General features: G+C 36.7%; 1 long non-coding RNA gene across 1 annotated transcript in view; it reads left to right on the top strand.

Annotated features, from left to right (window-relative positions):
- Nucleotides 1–23,222, top strand: part of LOC147824127 (uncharacterized) — a 51,479-nt gene that overhangs the window by 2,852 nt on the left and 25,405 nt on the right. The gene's annotated exons all lie outside the window — the stretch shown is intronic.

Genomic DNA, 23,222 nt, shown 5'->3' with positions numbered 1-23,222 from the left:
TCAGAAGTATCCAATATATTTTGTGCTGATCTAACCTCTGGAGTCAGTATTACTCATTTAGAAAGATTTTCAGAGCCCAGAGGATCTCCTATATCTCTTCTTCTATTGTCTACTCTCCCAAAAGATCCAGATGGGAATTTCTTTGTGTGATTTAAGACATTTGAAAATACATTGATCTTAAATACATTTAAAGAAACAAATATAACACAATATTAGCAACAAGCCTAGAAATGTTGTGTCATTACCTTTATTTTTCTCTTCAGTGTCTTATTCTCATCTTCTAAATTGTACTTAGTCCTGAACAACAAAAAAAAATCTTCCTCCTTTCCGTCTTTGTTTCCTTCCTTCCAACTTCCTTCTTCCTCCCCTATTTTCTGCATATTACCTGCTGGCTGCTTGGTTTGCCAAGGTTTATGATACTATTCCCTGTCCTTCCAACAAGATGCTTGTGGTGGGAGTAGAGAGGAGAGGAAGTCAAGCCCTGCCTGAAAGAGCTTGGTACCAAATGCTATATTCTGGTTTTCTTCCTCTGATGGGTAGGTAAGGTTTAAAAGAAGAATTATCTATCTCTTGGGGAGAAGAGAATAGAAAATGACAGACCAGTAATCCATAAGTTTGTCCTTGCTGCTTTCTGATTCTCAGAGAAGTCACTTTGCTTGCCTGTCAATTCTGTGTTTCTGTACTGTAAAGTGGGCATGATGACGAAACTTATCCAGTAGGACTACACCTTGGCAGTTGCTTTTTACACTCACCTTGGTGGAGCTGGCACCCTGGCCCCTTGAGTCTCAGCCTCACGTCCACTGCAAGCATAGAGGACTTTGCTGAACACACCCTCTGTCATAATGCCCTGGTTGGCTCTGTGTTACTTTTCTTCAAAATACTTTTTTGACGACTTCATATACTGCCCTTCAACGACAGTGTCGCTTCTCCAGTGTTTATAATTAAATTTAATATCTGTTGAATGAAAAATGATTGTGTGTATTTATTTTTAGTATAATGCTTTATATGTAGTGTTCAATGATGGTATGACTTTAACCTACCCTCCAAATACCATATTGGAATTAAATGCCATTGTGACAATGTTAAGTGGTAGGCCCTTTAAGACAGACTATTTCATTTAAGATTATGGTCTGGAGGTGTTCTTCTCTCATGCATAGATTAATGCCGTCACCACATGAATGGGTCAGTTATTACATGGGTTAGCTAATTATGAAAGCAAAACTTTCCACCCCTCCCTGCCTCTCCCTTTCTGCCTCTCACACCATGGGATGCTTTCTATCCTGAGATACATGATAAAAAGGCCTTCATACTAGTGACCTCTTGAGCTTGGACCTCTCAACCTCCAGAACCATGATTCAAATAAAATTCTATTGTTTATAATTTATATAGTCTGTAGTATTCTTTTACAGCAGTAGACAGTGGACTAAAACAATTTTATATACATATATATATACACACACACAAGTAATATATAGTATTAAATATTCATGTATATATCTCCACACATGTCTGAGTATCATTTGAGTCTATGTGATTGGGTTTTTGTTTAGCTTTGGGTTTTGTATATATTTTCCTTTTCCTATTTGTTTCTTGACAAACTTCCTTGGGGAAAATGCTAGTTCTGTCTCCCTTTAAGTTGAGAATGGAGACAGATCCAAATTAAAAGATAAGCAGAGGGAAGATACCACACTTAGAAGGTCAGATCAGGAAATGCAGATTTCTAAAGTTGTAGGTTCTTAATACTTTCATCTTCACAAACCTTTCAAATACGGATTAATTAATCACAGTTTTTTTCGTAGTCCTCATTTTATTTGCTCTTCTTCTTGGCAGTGTTATTTCCTCACTCCTCTACGGTGGTCTTTAAGGATGATCATCCTAATAAACTGACTGAATTTGAATTCTTGTCTCAAGATATTCTTTTGTAAAGTCCCAAACTAACGTGCAGTTCCTTTCTCCTGTTCTGTCCATTCATGACACCAGAATCTTGAACAAATAATCAATAGGATCCAACTGGATCTTTGATATATGAAAACAAATCCAAGTCTTTGAGTTCACATTTTACAAAGATACTGTAAAGGTTGGGCTATAATGACTAACCTCACACCCAGGCTCAGCACCGCATATACTCCACGAGTGCTAATCCAAGCATCAGATGCTCTACATATTAGAGATTTTTACACAGCTGGAGTCCTGATGTGAATTTCCATTCCCTACTCACTGAAAATTATAAATACAGTACTTTTAGCAAGAGGTAACTAGAACTATTTGGACAAAGATATTTCTCTTCTGGAATTGATGGCTCTGCCAAGCTTACTTCTCATTGTCCTTTCATTATCCCTTCATGAAGCTCTCCAGTGATCCAGTCCTTTCTTCATGCCAAGTCCCTGGTTATAACTACATGACAAATATTCAAAGTCTTTTCTTGTATGTGTGGCTCAAATCCACTTTCTATAACCAAGTTATCATCTTTCCTATTCAAAAAATGTTGCCTCTGAAGTGGGCTTTCCCTGCCTGCCAGTCCTTTATCTGGCCAGTAAGGGTTCATGTCTCTATTTGGCAGAGCTAGGCTCTTTTATGTGTCTTCATATTGGAAAGGAAGTGGACACCTTCTTGTCTACTGCTTTTGGCTGGAAGAGTTACTTCCAAATGGTATCTTGCTCTGAAACAACAGAAATCTACACGTTTTGCCACCTGCCATGGTCTCAACTCTGACATTGTACTGCTTCACTATTTAATTCCAGTCATGTGATGATACACTGATTCATGAGCTGGACTTTTTGTTTAGGTCTTGTAGAGTAACAGACACTTCCAAGGTTAAAAAAAAATGGGACGGTGGAAGCTTATCTCAGCTGCAGTTAAACAGGAACTTTTTGGGAGACATACATTGGAAATTAAAATAAAAAGTATGCTAGAAGAGTCATACTCAGACTACGACTACGAGTGATTTGCTTCGTCTCTGCAGCATGAACCACTTCATGAACTGTACAGGATGGAATGCTTACAGTAATGCTGCACACAAAGTGATAGTTTTAAGGTATTGTCATAGCTTTTAATCCACATGGTTTCCAGAAAACTCCAGATTCATCTAGGAAAAGTGGCTAAAACACCTTTTCAATGATTGCTGTATCTTTTTGTTGTTTGATTTTTGCCTCATAACCCTCACTCATCATCAGGAAAACACACAGTAGTAGTTAGGAAGAGGAATACCAGCTGTTTGAGTACCATCCTAAATCTTAAGAATATTACTACAATGAAACTTCCTCTGTCACTCAGGCAAACTCCCAGTTGATGAGGGGGACTTGCCACATGACAGTCCAGTGACCTACACCTTCAGTCTGTCTAACTACCTAATCTTTCCATTTGGCTGAGTGAGGGCAACAGGGTGAGAGAGGTTTCCATGTGGGAAGTTTTAAAGGGCCAAAAATGGAAAAGAATGTATTATTTCTGCACCATAATCAGACATGTGGCCATATGCAACTGCAAGAGAGGCTGGAAAATCTGGTAGCACTTTGGAACTTCAAAAAAAGGAAAGTAGAGTTGCAGGACATATGACACTGCCAAATTTGTTCTGTTTCTGAACTGCTCATTTTGCCCTGTAATCTACTCTGCTTAGACTCCCCCTCCCATTCATTCATGTTCCATCTCTAGAAAATGTTGATGTATCTACCATAGTTGCTGAGCTCAAATGTTGCCTCCTCTGGAAAGGCTTCCCTGTAACATAAAATTATCATGTTCTGGTTTTTAGTATAAAGCAATAGGAGCTACAGTTTACTGTGAGTAGCATAATTATTATTTCATATGTCTATAAGGTTGAGTTTTTTTAATTCTACATATCTGGAATTTAAAATTTTAAACCAGCTAATTGCTGGCTATTTCTGTTTTCAAGATGCTCAAGTAGGTTTCTTTCTGTGAAAAGAACACAGAACTTATTAGGTGCCCAAGGCATGAGACTATTAGGCTCTTCAAGTGGTATTTTTATCCCTTTTTTTTAGCCCTGATAATGTCACTATTATTTTTCCACTGAAATGTTCTCTGTGCTTGCATAACAATGGAAAATCTGCAGTAGGCACTAAAGTACCTGGCTCCATTATAGCTGATCCTACGTGCTGTGGTATAGTACTGTACAAGGAAGGAATGTGACTTTTGCTATTTATTTGCTGATGTAGGAAAGCTGTCAGTAAGTGAAAAGTCTTTAACTCTATAAATTCTGTGGCATATTTAACTTTATCGTGGTAGAAATAGAAGAGGAGATAGTCATAAAACTCCTAGAAATTTGTCACATCTATGAATTACATTCGGTAGAGAGTAGTTATATTTTCTTATTCTTAAGTAGAATAGTAACCATTTCAAATGCAATTATAATCCCAAAAGACAGACACATTATGTCAAAATCCACCAGGATTTCTTTAAAGTTTGTCATAGGCAGAATTCCCTGCTCACTCTTACATCTGCCCCTGCTTGTAGCACAGTTTGTGACACATCTAAGGGACTTAATATTTGTTGAATTGATGTATGGGTAAGCAGAAAGTGGTAGGAAGGAGAAATTTCTGATAAGTAAAAAAGAAAGCAAATTGAAGATGCCAGTTCAACAAATTTTGTATGTGATAAATCTTGCCCTTCACCAAAGAAGGGTCTCATGCCTGAAGTTTCTTGGGATGTCCAACCAGAGATATCTTCCACATTAGCCTGTCACCTCCTTACATTGGCTGACTCTGTGTCTGATACAAGTGCTTCTGATTATTTCTATTTGCTGTTATATTTATATAGATACCATTGAAATTTCTGTGATATCAAAACTTTTAGCAAATCCTATTTTCAATACAGTTATTCATGGTTTCCATGGTGCATCTGTCCCAGGACCCCTCAAGGGTAATAAAACCTGAGGATCTTAAAGCATAGTACATATTAGCATAAAACCTAGACACATCATCTTGTATATTTTAAATTATCTTTAGATTACTTATAGAGCCTAATACAATTTAAATGCTGTAAAAATAGTTGTTAAACTATATTGTTTAGGGAATAACAAGAAAAAGATTTGTGTATGTTCCATTCAGATACAATTTTTTTCTGATATTTTTCATTATAATTTGAGTGATTATGTAGATGAAGAGCCCACAGGTGGATGACTGCATATTCTTTAAAAGATAAGGCATATGATCTAATTTTAAATTCATATCCTTAGCTCTTATTCTAAGAAATAGCATTCTTTCTTGAATTTGAGTCAGTTTATGTAAAGTGACTAAGTTACTAAATATTTGTAAGATGACTGAGAAGGCAAGTTTCACCTAAATGCTTTGGGAAAAGGCAACCAAAAAAAAAAGCAGATTCTTCCCATTGTGACTGATGGGGCAAAATCAAACTTTAAAAGTTAGATTTTTTTTTTCTTTAGAGATAAGCAGCTTCTCCAAAGTTCCTGATGCCTAGAATATAACTCCCAACCTCTCTGCCAAGCCCAGATGAACACAAAGAATATGCAGATGCTGTCACCAGGAGTTTGCATCCTTTTCCCTTTCAAAGGGAAAGGAAGGGAGTAAAAAAGGCCAGGTGCAATGAAGCAAGCCTGAAGTTCTCCAGGTCTCATGATATTCCCTCTCCCTCTGTTCCCCTATAAAAACCCTTGCATTCCTGGACACAACGACATGTTGACTGGTGACAATATGAGGGCCCTCAATCTCCTTGGAGCTAACTGAATAAAGCCCTTTTCCTTTTCACCAGAAATGGCCTTGCATGATTTGTTGGGAACAGTGAGCAAATGGACCTGAGCAGCCTGTAATGTATCATAGTCAACATATAAACCCAAATATTAATATGGGTAAATTTAACTTGTAATGCAGAAAAGGGGAGCAGATCCTCTTGGCTTAATTTAAAGATGATAGATACTTTTCTCACATTATTACCTAGTCTCAGAAACAGAAATTCAGTCAGATTTTTCTCTCATTACTATTTGGTCTAATAGCGATAAAGATAAATGCATCAATTATTCTTTAGCACCTCACCATAATTTTAAGCATGAACATCAACAGACAATAAGAAAAGGAAACGCAGATGTCTTAGTCTTCATATAAGAGAGCACTTGCTAGTACTAACTTAGACAAAGTTCTTCTCTAGGCACATCTAGGAAGAGTGTCTCTATAAATTTGACCTCAGTCTTCATGTCCTTATCTTTTAATATCTGGAACAAAAGTCTGGTGAATGATGGCAAAGAGCTCTATCCAGAAGACAGTTTATTTCTAAAATTTTGATTAATAAAATTCTAGGGTTTATTTTTTTTGCTTTTTGCTTTTTTCTAGTTCTCAGGGAGTTTTCAGTTCTGGCAGCCTTCTGGATGACCCAGGGAAGCAAGATTCACTGGAGAAGCCCTGGTTGAATTTTGCCTTCCTTACAGAAATTTAGAAATGGTACTATCATTGGGATCTCCTTTGAGCCTGGAGGCCTTTTTGGCTCCAGCCCATTTATCCAAACATAACTATCACTCTTTGTTAATATAAAATATTAAAAGTTACTTGCTAAAAGGCTAATGCATAGTGTTCATAGAATATGTTTTGTAAGAAATTCGCCTACTACCTAAAACTAATGTCTAACTCTCAAATTAGTACTTATGTTCTGGAAATCGTGGAAAGAAATACACAGAATTTGGGTAAAATAATAAAAGTTTACTTGCAAGCACGTGGAACCTCCAGAAACCAGTCTAGTCAGTGTCATCATCCCCCCACCCCACTTCTTTGTTAGTCTCCTGTTTTATACCTTTGTTAGTCATTATCTCATCCCTAGTGGTCTTTGATGTATAAATACAGTTCCAGTTCCTATTGACAAGTCACAGACACAAGATAAGCACATATACATTGTAAGTTTACCCAGGCATTGTAACTTTGTTAGGTTAAAATGTTATCTATAATGAAGCTACTGGTTAAAAAGTTAGATAACCATCACCTTAAACAACAAGAATTATGGGCAAAGCAAATCTTAAAGAAATTCATTACTTAATTTGCTTCTGTAATTACCTTAATATTTAATATAAGTTATCTAAAACTTTTTCCTATCATTCTCCCCTCTGTTTACTTTGGGATAATTATTCTATCCATTATAAATTCTATCCAGTTTATCTACATTTCTTAACACTAGCATTTGGTAGTGTTGAGCTGCAGCAATGCACTGCTCTATAAGTTTTGAAATCCATTGAATGACACAAGGACCAAACATTAATATTAATATTATAACAAGGGAGGGACTCAGAAGAGTTCCTATCCAAGTTTTCCATCCTTTCAAAGTAAAGTTAATTCCATAGGATGGCTCTCCCATACCAAATTCATTATCAGGAGCTTTGATCCAATCTTTCAGTCTGTCTAGCAATTCTTGTATTACACCAGATTTGTTGGCATACTAACAGCACTCTTCACCAAGAAATATGTAAGTCCTTCCTTTCTGGGCTGTTAGCAAATCGAGAGCACGCCTATTCTTTAATACAACATTGGCCAGTGAATCTAGTTGGGTTTTTAAAGCCTGAATTGCATCTCGAATTTCCTCAAGATCTTTTCTAATTTCTTGTCCTAATGAAATATATTGTTTTCTTCCTTTTACAAGACTAGATTTGTACAAGTGTTGTTTATCCCATTGTCCCTTTTTCCTCCAAGGAAACATGTACCATTTCCAATAACCCTGGAGGGGTATTTCAGAAGTGAATGCATAGCTTCCTATATAAATTTGATATATTACTCCTTGTAGCCAAACAGGATCCCATGGGGCTGGCATATACATAGATATAGGATTACATTGACCTTGTTTAAAACTGTCACAATTACCAGTGGCTCATCCAACAAGGGAGCCGTTGATCCAAACTTTTGTTTTCTCTTTGCAATATAATTTCTCATTAGAATAGCCCCCACAGTCAGAAGTTACCCTAGGTCCCCCATAATGCTCCTTTGGGCAGGCATCAAAGAACATTGTAAACAGATAGCCTTCTGGTTCCCATTTTACCATCTTAAGAGTCACATATTTCTCATCAAATTTTTCAGCACTAGGCTTAAACACCCACAGTTCAAACAAAAAGAAACTTAGAGCAGTGGTGATCTGGCATAGCACAATAGTCCATGTCGTCTTTGTCGGTGCTCCCATTCTTCAGCTGGGCATTGACTCATCAGCCTCTGGAGTGGTGAGAGCAGGGCTTTGAGTGTGTTGTCTTTCCTGGCTTCCATGTCTGTTTTATTGTTACCTTGTACAATGAAGTCTCTGCCTTTCTGATGTGCTGAACAATGTATTACTGTGACTTTGCTAGGTTCCCACGCTACCTGTAGCAACTATACAACTTCCTGTCTATTCTTGATTTGTTTCCCTTCTGCTGTGAGATCTCTCTCTCTCAATAAATCATGCCATGAATGTGCAATGTAGCAAATGCATAGCGAGAGTCTTTATATGTATTTACCTTTTTACCTTTTGCCCATTGGAGTGCTTGTATGCGTGCCCAGAGCTCAGCATGCTGTGCTGACCAGCCAATAGGGAGGGGCCTGGCTAGGATAACCTCATCCTTCATGGTTACCACATATCCAGCATGATGAGTCCCATCTTCCACAAAGCTACTCCCATCCATAAACAAGACGAGGTCAGCATCAGACAAGGGTGTCATTTGCAGGTCAGGGCAGCTGGAAAAGAGTTCATCGGTGACACTTAAACAGTCATGATTGGAAGAGCCTGTCTCCATGGGCAAAAAGGTAGCAGAATTTAAAGCTTCCACAGGAATAAACTGCAAGCAGGAGTTCTCACAAAGAGGGCTTGATACTGAGTAACCTGATTGTTTGAGAGCCATCAATGCCCCCTTGTGTTCAGCAGTTCTAGGACTACATTTGGAACCTGCACAATCAGTTCCTGACCTAAAGTCAGCTTGTCTGCTTCTTGAGTCAACAGAACTGAGGCTGGTAAGGTCAGAAGACAAGGAGGCCATCCTTTTGCTACTGTATCTAAATTCTTAAACAAGTATGCCACTAGTTGATTCCATGGGCCTACTTCTTGGTTCAGCATTCCAAGGGCCACATGGCTTTTTCAGTCACATATAGAGTAAAAGGCCACTTTACATCCGGTATGCCTAAAGCAGGGGCGGCTGCTAAGGTCAGTTTTAGTTTCTTAAAAGCTTCTTTTTGTTCTATAGCCCAAAGTAAATGATTTTCTTCTTTTCCCTTTAGGGCTTCATAAAGAGGTTTAGTGATCCCTGCAAAACCAGGAATCCAAATTTTACAGAAGCCTGTCACCCCAAGAAACTCCCTCAGCTGTCTCTTTGTTTGGGGTTCAGGAATGGTACTAATAACCGTTTCTTTAATTTCCTAGATAACGTATGCCCTGAGTTATTTGAAATCCTAAATATTTAACATCTTGTACACAAATCTGGGTTTGTATCCATTATATTTTATATCCAGTTCCCTGTAAGTGTAACAACAATCCTTCTGTGCCTTTCCAGCATTGTTTTGGGGTTGGACTGCATAACAGTAAAGCATAGTGCTCTGTTCCACTGTTTACCATCAGGGACATATTTTGGCCCCCAATCATTATATTGACCATGGGCTCGTGGGTGCCTAACTGCATCAAGCCCAGTCTGTGTCAGTCACTATCTTCCATCACAGGCAACAGCATGCCATTATCTTTTCTTTCCTTTAGTTCCTGCTTTTTCTTTTCTTTGAGCTGTGGACACTTGTTCTTATAATGTCCTTTCTGTCTGCAATATGCACATTGGTCACAATCTAAGTCCTCACATTTAAAACCTTTCTTATGCTTTCCCTTTGGTTTTGTTTTCTCCTCTCTCTCTCTCTCTCTCTCTCTCTCCCCCCCCCTCCCCCCCCCTTGGCTCCCATAGCCACTGCTATGTACTTGGCCATCCTCTTATCTCATTCATCTTCCTTGTTCATTCTCTCTTTCTCATTGACTCTCTGTTTACATACATTTTCCTAGCTAATTGCAACAGTTGTGTTATATTCATGCCCTCCCAAGTTTCTTGCTTCTGAGTCTTCCTTATAATATCTGGAGCTGACTGAGTTACAAAGGTCATATTGATTAACTGATGGCTATCAGGAACAGCAGGGTCAAATGGTGTGTACATTCTGTAGACCTCACAGAGCTGCTCATAAAATTTCTCAGGGCTCTCATAGGGCTCCTGTTGTGATGCTGACACTTTAATCATATTTGTAGGTCTTTTACTTGCAGCTTGTATCCCTGCCAGAAGGGCCTTCTGATAATTGTTTAAACTTTCCTAGCCTACTGGGGTATTGGGATTCCAATTGCGCCACACATTAACTGGAAACTGCTGTTCATGCCAAGCATCTGGATTTTGTGTGTCTCCTGGCATTCTAGGGGCATTAATCTTTTTAATTTCTCCTAAAACTCTCTGCATTTCTTTAGAGATTGACAAAGTTCTACAAAGGACTATAAAGATAATCCTCCCAATTAGGACGATGGGTAGCAAAGATGGAATCAAATAACTGAAGCATTTTGGAGGGTTCTTGACAGAGAATAAATGACTTTCTTTTTCTCTGGACCTAGCCTCTTTTGTCCTTTTTTAAGTCAAATCTTAAATACCGCACCTTGGTCTGACATACGTGTGCCTTTTTCCAACAGTCTTTTTTTCTAACTCATTATAAAGGAGGAGATCATATTGTAACCTGTTGGCTCTTAAACTCTTTGAAGATGACCAATGTACACATATTATCATAACATACTTAGAATTTAACCCTTTAATGACAACCAATGTAAACATATTTAAACTTTTCATGACAAACTTGAAACCAGCAAACAAGCATACGTATTTTCTTGATAAATCACTTTTGCACATCTTTTGACATACCTAAGCCTTCTGGTCATGTATATCTCTTTTTCTCTTTCTAACAAGACAAATATGCAAAAATATCTTTTATAACAAAATTGTATCTCTTTTACTTATAGCTTTTTAATTTTTTTTATCTCACTTACTATAGACTTTTTGTCACAAACTTGTCTTTAACTGTTAAAATTTTAAAGTGTCCCTTTTTTGTTCTCAGATTGTTACAGTTTAAATTTGGTTGGCTGCCAATAGAACAGTAGTAACCTTGAGTTTTTTTATCAACAAAGTGCAGAAAAGAGCAAGTTAACCCTATAATTACAATTGAAGAATTTACAATATACAGGAAATATTTTAAGCACATCAATTAAACATCAAATCAAACTGAAACACAGATACATTCATCAATTAGCTAAAATTTGTAACTTGATTTCTCTTGTAAAATTTCTTACTTTCTCTGGCTTTGTTTTCTGCCCTTCAGAGTTTTCTTAGCTGTTTTCAATCCATTACTTATTTTCTCTTTTCAGTGGTTTTTTTTTCAATTTGAGTGTAAGCCCTATTCGATCCTCTCTGAGTCTGACCACAGCATGCACCCTCTGGTGCTCTAAAGCCAAGCAGTTCTCATGTTTTTGTCCCCACCTTCTCTGCACCTGTGAATTTAGCAACTCAAGGAGGGGAAAAGTCCAAATTCTCTTGGTCCGGATCTGAAAAGACTGATTTCTTTTCAGCATTGTCCCCTTTCTGATGGAGGACCAGGATATTGGTTTTTGATTCCAGGGCACACATCTGAAGCCAAGGAGGCATTCTATGGCACAATCTGAGCCATAAATCAATATAGGGAAATTGATCTGGACGTTCCTGTCCAGGGGTGGTGACTATTAGCCAGATGGACCAGACGAGAACCTCATCTAGGGATCTCCCAGTTGGCCAAGCTGGGCAAAGTGTGGGCCATTCTTATTCACAAAAGTTTCTAAGTTTTGGGGGTTTCATCTTAATACCATAATTTCCAGAAAAACTTTTCTTAAACTCCTTAAGCATGCATTTCAAAACAATAGGACAAGATGTTTCTGTCGCCATGATCAGCTGATCAGAGTGTTGGTGTGTGTATGGGTACCCTTGTACAGAGACGCAAGACAAAGGTGGGAGAATCACTCACTTGCCTGCCTGGCTGCAGGCCTCTTGGCCACTTTAGAGACCATTTAGGCTAAGGATGGATGTCATTTAAACTCACTGTTGTGCCTTTTTAAACGCAACCACACACAAGTTCCTGACAGACCACACACAAGTTCCACGACTCGGGGAGGATTCTTTAAGTGAAAGTGCCCCCTCCCTCTGTCTTAGTACCGCAGCTCATTCCACTCACTCTCCTATTCAGAACTCTTTCACTCACACATTTATTCAGAAGTTATCACATTCCCTCCCAGTGACCCCCTAACTGTAACCAAAACAAATGGGAGGAGCTACCTCCCCAAATGGCAAAGCACAAGGGGTGATCAGGCCCCTGTGCTGTATTTGCCCAAAGTTACAAAATAAACCAAAAGTTAATGACTAAGGAGTTTCCCAGGGTTTCTAACCCAGCAAAGGAAAGAGACAAGTGAGACACCAACAGCAGCAGCCCTCCTTCTGTTGTCCTCCGTCTTGAGCTCAGACAATCTGCAACTGGCGAGCAGGTCTCTGTGTCCTGTTGGGGAGCCTAGGAAATTAGTCCCAGGGGCACGCCTTTCCTCTCAAGGAGACAGAGAGCCACTCCCTCTGGTGGGGTTTGTGCTGATGCCCAAAAGGGCTATTTCATTCCAGATTCCTGGTCAGGGAACCAAATGTTCCAGAAATCATGGAAATACACAGAGACACAAAATTTGGGTAAAATAATAAAAGTTTACTTGCAAGCAGCTGGAACCTCCAGAAACTGGTCTGGTCATTGTCATCATCCCCCCACCCCACTTCTTTGTTAGTCTCCTGTTTTGTACCTTTGTTAGTCATTATCTCATCCCTAGTGGTCTTTGATGTATAAATACAATTCCAGTTCCTATTGACAAGTCACAGACACAAGATAAGCACATATACATTGTAAGTTTACCCAGGCATTGTAACTTTGTTAGGTTAAAATGTTATCTATAATGAAGTTACTGGTTAAAGAGTCAGATAACTGTCATCTTAAACAACAAGAATTATAGGAAAAGCAAATCTTAAAGGAATCCATTACTTATTTTACTTGTACAATTACCTTAATAGTTAATCTACTAAGTTATCTAAAACTTTTCCCTATAACTTGCAACATTTTGTAGCCATTTACAGACATATGTAGAGCAGGAAAAATATTTGAGTGCCTGATCTGTATCATCTCAGCTAACATCAAGCAAGGTGTTATGTACCTGATTTTTTTAAGTGGCACATAACAATCATATATATTAAAGGTATACAACTTGATGTTTTATATATATGTACATTATAAAATAATTGCCAAAAGCAAGGTAATATCCAATACCTCAGTTACTATTTCCTTCATTCTTTCCTTCTTTGTCTTTCCTTCTTTCTGTCTTTGTCTTTCTTTCCTTCTTTCTTTTTCTTTCTTTCTCTTTTCCTTTGTTCTTTTTATGCTTTCTTCACATTGTTTTCCTCCTCTTCCACTTTTCCTTTCTTCTTGATGAAAGTACTAAAGATCTTCCCTCTTTATCAAATTTCAAGTACACAAGGCAGTTTTGCTAAATATAGCCACCCTGTTGCACATTAGCTTTCCAGTAGTTACTTACCCATGTAACTGAAACTTTGTACCCTTTGACTGACATCTTTCCATTTCCCCCTCTTCCAGCCTGAACATTCTAATCCTTGCTTCCCAATTTGAATTTTGTATATTCTTTATGTAACTGAGATCATGCAGCATTTAGTCTATTGTGCCATCTTTATCTCATGTAACATAATGCCAGCCAGGTTCATGCATGTTGTCAAAAGTGGAGGATTACTTTCCTTTGTAAGATGGAATAATATTCCATTCTATATACATATTCTTTATTCATTCATCCCTTAGTGGACATGTAAGTCATTTCTATATTTTAGCTATTGTGAATAGTAATGCACTGAATAAGCGAGTACAAATATGTCTTGAAGATACTGATTTTGTTTCTTTTGAATATATACCCATTAATAGGATGACTGGATCAGATAATGATTCTATTTTTAATTTTTTGAGGAAACTAATATTTTCCATAATGGCTATAGTAATTTATATTCCTACCATTAGTGTATAAAATTTTCCTTTCCTCTACTTCCTCACCAATGCATATCTTTTGTCTTTTTGATAGTAACTGTTCTTACAGCTATAATTTATTGTGGTTTTTGATTTGCACTTTCCAGTTTACTGATTTTGAGCACCTTTTCATGTACCTGTTGACCATTTGTATGTTTTCTTTTGAGAAAGATCAACCTACCTCTTTCATCCATTATTTAATCTGGTTATTCATTTATTCATTCATTTATGTTTAATGTTGTAAGACTTTGTATTTTTTGGATGTTTGCCCTTTATCAGACGTGTCAGATATATAACTTAAAATATTTTCTCCTATTCTATAGATTGCACTTATGTTTTTGATGTGCAGAAACTTTTTAGTTAGAAGCAGCCCTTACATTTGCCATCTTTACTTATAAACAGTTTTAAATTCCATATGTACAAACCTCATTGCCCAGACCAAACTCATAGAGCTTTTTCTCTATGATGTCTTCAAGTAGCTTTTTAAAATTCTCTCAATTTATTTTATTTTTCATTTATTTTTAGTTTTTATTAGTACATGTTTGTAGTACACAATGATCATGTTCCACATGGAGGGTTGGTACAGGTATATAACACATTTCAGTTCTTCTTTCATTCCCTTTCTTTCCTGTCCCTCTTCCCTTTCTCCATCCCTTTCCCATTTGCAAAAGATCTATCTCCCTATTTCCTATTATCTTTTATTTTATTCATTATTTATATTTTTATACATGCTTACCCATGTTGATAGAAGCATAATGTACTATAGCTACATCTCAGAGGCAATCTGTATGTCCATCAACAGATGAATAGATAAAGAAAATGTGATACACACACACACACACACACACACACACACTGGAGTACTACTCTGTCATAAAGAAGGACAAACGAGTCATTTGTAGGAAAATGGATACACTTTGAGACCATAATGCCAAGTGAAATGAACCAGACATGAAAGCTTAAATATTGGATTGTTTCTCTTATATGAAAAAACTAAAATAATAATAAAGATATCTTTAAATATTTTTTTGCTTTCAAGTCTTACATTTAAGTATTTGATCTGTTTTCAATTGATTATTGTGTATGCTGTGAGATAAAAGTACAATTTTATTCTTCTCTTGGTTATCCAGCTCTCCCAGCACCATTTTTTGAAAAGATTACCCATGCCCTTTTCTGTGTTCTTGGCACTCCTTTTGAAGAACAATGGACTATAAATCTGTGTATTTATTTGTGGACTCCCTATTCTTCTCAGAATAGAGTTGAAATATGTATCAGTTTATAAACTAGTGCCACACTGCTTTGATGGTACTCCTTTGTAATACGTATTGGGACCAGCATTGCTCTTCTTCATCAAGATTCCTGTGGCTATGTAGGTATTTTGTGTCTATATTAAACTTTAGGCTTGTTTGCTCTATTTCCACAAAGAGTATCATTGGGATTGTGATAAAATTTTCATTGCTTTTGTAGATAACTTTGTGTGGTATGAACATTTAAAAATATTAATTCTTCTAATCCGTGAATGTGGATGTGTATCTGTTTGTGTCTCCTTTAAATTTTTCATCATTATTTTATACTTTTCAGTGTAATGTTTTACTCTTTGATTCAATTTGTTTGCAAGTATTATTTTGCTACTATAAAGAGAATTGTTTTCTTAATTTTATTTTTGGATGGTTTACTGTTTATCCATGGGAAATTCCCTAATTTTTATGTTGATTTGTATCCTATAATTTTATTGAATTTTTTATTAGTTCTAACAGGTTTTTCTGTTGCATTTCCAGGATTCTTTGTACAGATGATCATTTTATCTGCAAATGAGATAATTTTAGTTTTTTTTCCTGATTTGGATGCTTTTTTTTCTTCCCTGATTGCTTTGACTAGGACTCCCAGTGCCCTATTGAATAAAAGCATCAAGAATAAGAGACCTTGCTTTGTTCTAACTGAATATAAAGATTAAAAGACAAAAATAATAAGAATGACATTAACTGCACAAAAATAATCTATATACATTGTAAAAAGAAATAATTCTAGATTATAAGAACACAAAATGTGGAAGGTAGTAAAAGTATGGAATGTATTTTGAGATATGGTTGAATTTATCAATTTAAAACAGATGTTTTTAATTTCAAGATATTTTATGCAACTCTTAAGGTAACCATTGACTTCATGAACATAATTACATTGGAAATGAGAACAGAATATGTGTAGGTATTTACATATGTGTTATTGCAAAATATTATGTATGCTATTTATAGGATATACCCCTCAAAATATTTTAAGACATAGAAACTTCTCATCGGGGATGGATTTTTTCAGATGGACACCCAAGGACAGATAATAAAGAATTGATGTAGACAATTCATTTTTTTTTATGTTCTTTTGATTATTAGGCCAAAATAAATATTTTAATAAAATTTTAAATATTTTCTAACTGGAGTTGGACCTTGGTATTTCTCTAGCTTTTACTTTCTGTAGTGGTCAGCTTTCTCAGTATGGGATAAAACACCTGACATCTGGAATTTAAAGCAAGAGTGGTTTCTTTTGGCTCATGATTTTCAGAGGATTCAGTTTGTTTTTGATTGGCTCCAAGGCAGAAATGGCATGGTGCTCAACCCATGGCATCCAGGAATAAAGAGAGCAAGAAGAAGCCAGGACAAGAATAGTACCTGCTAGATCATGTCTCCAGTGACCAACCTCCAGCTAGACCTCACCTCTTAATGGCTCATTCAGCTACTCATCAGTGGATTCATCCACTGATGAGTATAGTGCCCCTTGATCCAATCACCTAAACATATGAGGCATGGAAGACATTTTATATCTAAACCAAAACATTCCAATAACATATGTTTAATAAAGTCTCCATTATAAACTATCTTTCTATTAACAACTGTATTGGTTTTTTTTTTTTTCTGTTGTGCAAATTCTACCTATAGTGCTATGGATCAAAATCAGGGCCATTCTGGGTGTGGTGGCACATACCTATAATCCCAGCACTTGAGAGGATGATGCAGGAGGATCACCAGGAGCTCAAGGCAAGCCTGGACTACATAGTGAGTTGAAGGACAGCCTGATATATAGCGAGACCCTATTTCAAAAAAAAAAAAAAGCAGAAAAACAAATCAGGGCTTCACACATGCTAGGCAAGCGCTCTACCACTGAACTTCATCCCAGGCCAGTGACTGCATTATGAAACCACATCACTGTCCGCTGGTGAGTATAGAAAAAATAATTATTGTATCCTTAAGAAGTCAAGCCAGAAAAATCACTGTGAGAAACTCTCATAAAGGCAGGTCATGGTAGTAGCACAAAATGACAGAGAAAGGCCAATACAGTATCAAGTCTGAGGAAGATTAAAGCATCTCCTTATCAAGGTCTATTTCTAACAAGTTCTATTTTCAAAGGATAGCCTACTGGAATTTGAGACTTCAAAGATGGATGGGATGGTTTGATGTAAAGGTTCAGGCCATAATCATGTAAGCGAATGACTAAAATTGAATGGAAATAAAAATAATTAGAAATCAAGTGGTCCAACAACTCTGTTTCTCTCAGTTGGCAAGAAATAAGATTTTTTAAATCCAAGAAACAGGTGCTGAAGACTTACCCAGAGACTGATCATGTAAAAGTAGACAGAAAGGGGTCTTATAAATTGGTACTCTGTTCCTCAATATTTTTTACTTAATGCTGAAGCAGTAATTGCTTGAAAATGCTTAGGATAGATTACTGTAAGTACAGAAACAGCCAATAAGGGGGGGAAAGCAGTCCCTTCTTCCAGCACATCTTTATCCTCTTGAGAGTGCTAAAGTATGGTAGGATGATGAAGATGTAGACTTGTTTACAATAATGGCAGAATCCACTGAGCATAGAGTAAGGATGAGGATAAAAGTAACCAGCACATGAAATGCATCCAAGAGGGGAGAAGCAAAGCTATAGGAAGTGAACAAAGGGGCCTGGCTTCTTGGTTGGGTACAGATACCAAGAGCAGAATAAAAAAAGGAATTTTACCATCCTAGGTAAGTTTTCCTAAATTTGATATAAAGGTTACTTCACTGCTTGAATTGGTGGAAAGTCTCCAGTGTTACAAGAACCTTATCTATCAGGATTGTTTCTCTTTGCAGCACATTAACTGTCCTGTACTATAGCATGTGGAAATACTTTGGCAAACCCTGCCTTCCAGCTTGCTGAACTGTAGATTAGGTGTGAGGCGAGGTCCTAAGCATGGTTGACAAATCCTTTTACCATCCATCTTCATCTTTGTTTCTACCAGTCATGACTAAATTCCAACAGCATTCTTCTCTCACAGCCGAGTTCCACATGGACACAATTTATGTGTCTCTGCACCTCTACCTAAAGAATTCTTCTTCCAGTTTGAGGCTCAATTGAAATGTCACCTGCTCTATCAATTTTTATCTACCTTCTCCTCCCTTGCCCAAGGTTTACCACATTTCTCTTCTGGGCCGGAAATTTCCCAGAGCACTTCCAAAACAAAGCAAAAAACAAAAGCAAGTAAACCCCACATAAACCAGATAGTGACATAGGGAGGAGGGGTGGAGAATTGGATAGGATTAGACAGAAATCTCTAAAGACATATCTAATGTACATGGAAAATGAAAAAAACATTGATGAAGTTCCATTATATATCAAAATGTTGACATATTTATATAATGAATGAGAGCCACCAATATGTTGTGGTTACAAACTCTAACCAAACTCTTACTGTAGATTATTAGCTCCAAGGCTTTGAGAAGCTCACCTTTCCATGACTTTCTCTGTAAAGAAGGATAACAGAGAAGACATTTGAAAATAAGTATTATTGGACAAAATGAGTAAATCAATAAAAAGCAGAACTGCCCCATGAATATGTAATGAAAGGAGGCTATTACTTTGATTAGAACAAAATTTTAATTCCCTTTTAATTCTAATTGAAGATTGAAGTTGAACTTGACTACATAATCCCTCGAGTTTTATTCATTATTTTATACTTTTTTCCCTATCTTTTGGTATAATTCAATCAATAAAATAAAATTAAAGAAGATTGTTAGGAAACATTGCAATTTTTCCAATGTAACATAGCTATGTTTCTTTTCAAATTATGATTTGATATATTTTACATTTATCAAACACACACAATAATCATTTTAAATAGTTTTAGTTATTTTGTTATTACTTAACTAATATAATTTTACTTATTTTAAGAGTTTATCTCATTGTATTCTAGATATATCCTTGACAGGGAGATTTCTATAAAGTATATTTAAATAGATCGAGAAAAATAGGAATATGTTTAGACAGTATATGTGGATTAGCAAAAAATGTACCTTTTTCTTTTCAGTTCTTGCTCTTATAAGTCTGAATATTATAGACAGGGATTCTTTCTTGCACTTTTCATTAGAATCAGGGGAATGTAAGTCCTGGTAGCTCTTCAGAAGAACACTCACTGTATTATGTGCTTCCATGGAGTTTTCCTGTTTTAAAACTAGCAAGCAAATCATTTTGAGACTTGAAGTCTATTTATGAGTTAATAGGCTGCTTAGGGCAGCATTGGTGCAGCCCTTTCCTGGAAATCCTACTAACTCCACACTGGCCAATCCATCATAGCTTCACAAAGGAGGCGATGAAAAGCAAGCCTGTCTCTTGCACTTGAAATTGAAATTAGCCTGATTGGATTGCACAAAGAGTTCTCTGCAGTCAGCCCCAATGGACTTCAAAGGACCCATATACATTAAAAAAAACAAACAAACCTCCAAAGCTACAGAGATTTGAAATTCTGGCACAAATAATATCATCTTTTACTTAAATCCTCTGAAGAAGAGGAAAGGGAATAAAAACCTTGCTGTTGCAGAAGTTCCTAAATAATTAATTTATATATATATATGGGCAGAGGTAGGAAGATTGTAAATTCAAACCCAGCCTGGACAACCTAGTGACTCAGTAAGATACTGTCTCAAAATTGCAAATAAAGTAAAATTAAAATAAAAATGGGGCATGAAGGACTTGGGTTCAATCCTCAGTACCACAAATACATACATATGTAAATCCTGATGAAACCCTCCAAGGATTCCAGGTAAAGAAAGAAGTCCTATGAAGTAAAATAAGTATAAATGTCATATTCAATATCAAATATCTAATAAGATAGAAATAGTTAAAACCAAATGTCATATTCAATATCAAATATATAATAAGATAGAAATAATTGAAACCAAGATCTGCTGAGGCCAAAAGCCAAGCTTTTTTCTTTTTCTTTCTTTCTTTCTTTCTTTCTTTCTTTCTTTCTTTCTTTCTTTCTTTCTTTCTTTCTTTCTTTCTTTCTTTCTTTCTTTCTTTTTCTTTCTTTCTTTTTCTTTCTTTCTTTTCCTTTCTTTTTTCTTAATTATTATTATTTTTTGTATTAAATTCTTTTATTGGTACATTGTAGGTATACAACACAATTACATTTCTCATTGGGAATTGTACCTTTACATAATGCATCTTGGTTCTTATTTTTTCCCCATTCCTAGCCCTCCCTTCACCCCCTCCACCTTTCCCTATTTACAAAGACTTTATTTCCATTTTTTCTATTTCTCATCATTTTTCCTTTCCCTTCTTTCCTTTCCCCTGCTCCTCCCACTACCCCTACCCCTTTGGACCTTTTCTTCCTATTTTACATTATCGATTATTCATTCTAATCATTGGTACATTTTAGGTATACAATATAATGACATTCATCATTGGAAATTTGCACCTTTACATAGTCTCTCTTGGTTCTTATTTTTCACCCTTGCCCAGCCCTCCCTTCAACCCCTCCAGTCCTCCCTATTTACAAAGATTTTGTTCCTATTTTTCCATTTTCTCATATTAATCCCATTCCCTTCTATCCTTTCCCCTAGCCCTCCCACTTCCTTCCCCTTTTCCCCTTTTCTTCCTATTTCACATTACCTATTATACATTTAGTCCATATTTACACTTTCAGTTTCTCACACCAGAGAAACAATTCGGTATTTACACATGTGTCCTATTAATTTCACTTAAGAGTATCTCCTCAATGTGCATCCACTTAGCTATAAATTTCTCTAATTTCTCATTTTTTATGGCAGAGTAGTACTTCATTTTATTAAAAAACCACATTTTCTTTATCCAGTCTCCAGTTGATGGGCATTTGGGCTGTTTCCAAGTTTTAGCTATTACAAACTGCACTGCTATGAACATGGGTGCACAAATATCACTGTGGTATGATTCTTTTAATTCTTTGGGGAAGATCCCCAGCAGAGGAATAGTGGTGTCAAATGGGACTTCCAGTCCTAGTTCTTTGTGGTATCTCCATACTGATTTCCACAGTGGTTGCACCAGTCTACACTCCCACCAGCAGTGGAGCAGGGTTCCTCTTTCCCCACAACCCCACCAGCATTTGTTATTGGTTGATTTCATGATAGCAGCCATTCTTTCTGGAGTGAAGTGGAATCTCAGCATTGTTTTCATTTGCATCTCTCGAATGATCAGTGATGTTGAACATTTTTTCATGTATTTATTTGCTATTTCTGCTTCTTTGTCTGAGAAATGTCTGTTCATTTCAGATGCCTATTTTTTGACTAGGTCTTTAAATTTGAGAGGTTTGATCTTTTTAAGTTCTTTATAGATTCGAGATAGTAGACCTTTGTCTGAGGAAGAGCAGGTGAAGAATTTTTCCCACATTGTGGGTTGTCTCTTCACACTGCTGGTGGTTTCTCTTGCTGTGCAGAAACCTTATAATAAGAAAAGATCCCATTTGTTGATTGTTTGTGCTAGTTCACAGGCAACTGAGGTTTTGTTCATAAAATCTTTCCCTGCACCGATGTCTTCAAGGGTTCTACCTAACCTCTGTTCCAACTGGTTCAGAGTTGCTATTTTAATATTTAGATCTTTAATCCATTTTGATTTTAGTTTAGTGCAGGGTGAGAGATATAGGTCTAGTTTTAATCTTTGGCAAGTTGAAGCCCAATGTTTCCAGCACCATTTATTAAAGAGGCTATCTTTCCTCCAGTGAGGATGTTTGGCTTCTATGTCGAAGATGAGATGGCTGAGTGTGTCTGGCGTTGTTTCTGCATCTTCTAATCTTTTCCACTGGTCCTCAGGTCTGTTTCTTTACAGTAGCTTTGTAGTATAGTTGCAGGCTGGGGATTGTGATACCCCCTGCCATGTCTCTGTTACCTAGAATTGCTTTTGCTACTCTGGGTCTCTTCTTGTTCCAAATGAATTTTGGGATTGTTTTCTCGAGGTCTATGAAGTATGCTGCTGGGATCTCAATTGGAATTGCATGAAATCTATATAGCAGGTTTGGAAGTATGGCCATTTTCACTATGTTAATCCTTCCTACCTAGGAGCAGGGGATGTCTGTCCATTTTCTGATATCATCTTCAATCTCTCTTTTCAGAGTGCCATAGTTTTCAGAGAAGAGGTCTTTGATTCCTTTCATTAGGTTGATTCCTAGGTATTTCAGTTTTTTGGAAGCTATTGTGAAAGGAATTCTTTGCCCTATTTCTCTCTCAGTGAGTCTGTCATTGGTGTAGAGGAAAGCTATTGATTTTTGTGTCTTGACCTTGTAACCAGCTACTTGACTGAATTTAATTATTAAGTCTAGAAGACTTTTGGTGGAGTTCTTGGGGTCTTCTATATAGAGTATCATGTCATCTGCAAATAATGACAATTTGACTTCTTCATTTCCTATCTTTATTCCTTTTATTTCTTTGTCTTTTCTAATTGCCGTGGCTAATGTTTCCAGAACTATATTGAACAAGAGTGGTGATAGTTTACATCCTTGTCTTGTTCCTGCTTTTCGTGTGAAGGATTTCAGTTTTTGACCCTTTAGTATGATATTGGCTGTTGGTTTTTCATAGATGGCTTCTATCAGTTTGAGGTAGAGACCATCTATTCCAATTTTTTATAGGGTTTTTATCATAAATGCATGTTGGATTTTGTCAAATGCTTTTTCTGCATCTATGGAGATAATCATATGGTTTTTTTCCTTGGCTCTATTGATATAGTGTATTACATTGATTGATTTGCGAATATTGAACCATCCCTGCATCCCTGGGATGAATCCCACTTGATCAGGGTGTATGATCTTCTTAATGATCTTCTGCATTCTGTTTGCCAGTATCTTATTAGGGATTTTTGCATCTATGTTCATTAGTGACATTGGCCTATAGTTCTCTTTCTCAGTTGGGTCTTTCT

Source organism: Heterocephalus glaber, unplaced genomic scaffold, assembly GCF_053883595.1.
Source record: "Heterocephalus glaber isolate CG9 unplaced genomic scaffold, H.glaber_assembly_v1.0 deba00001553, whole genome shotgun sequence".
Taxonomy (NCBI): Eukaryota; Metazoa; Chordata; class Mammalia; order Rodentia; family Bathyergidae; genus Heterocephalus; species Heterocephalus glaber.
The sequence above is the reverse complement of the archived record's forward strand: the minus strand, read 5'-3'. Positions and strand labels throughout refer to the sequence as shown.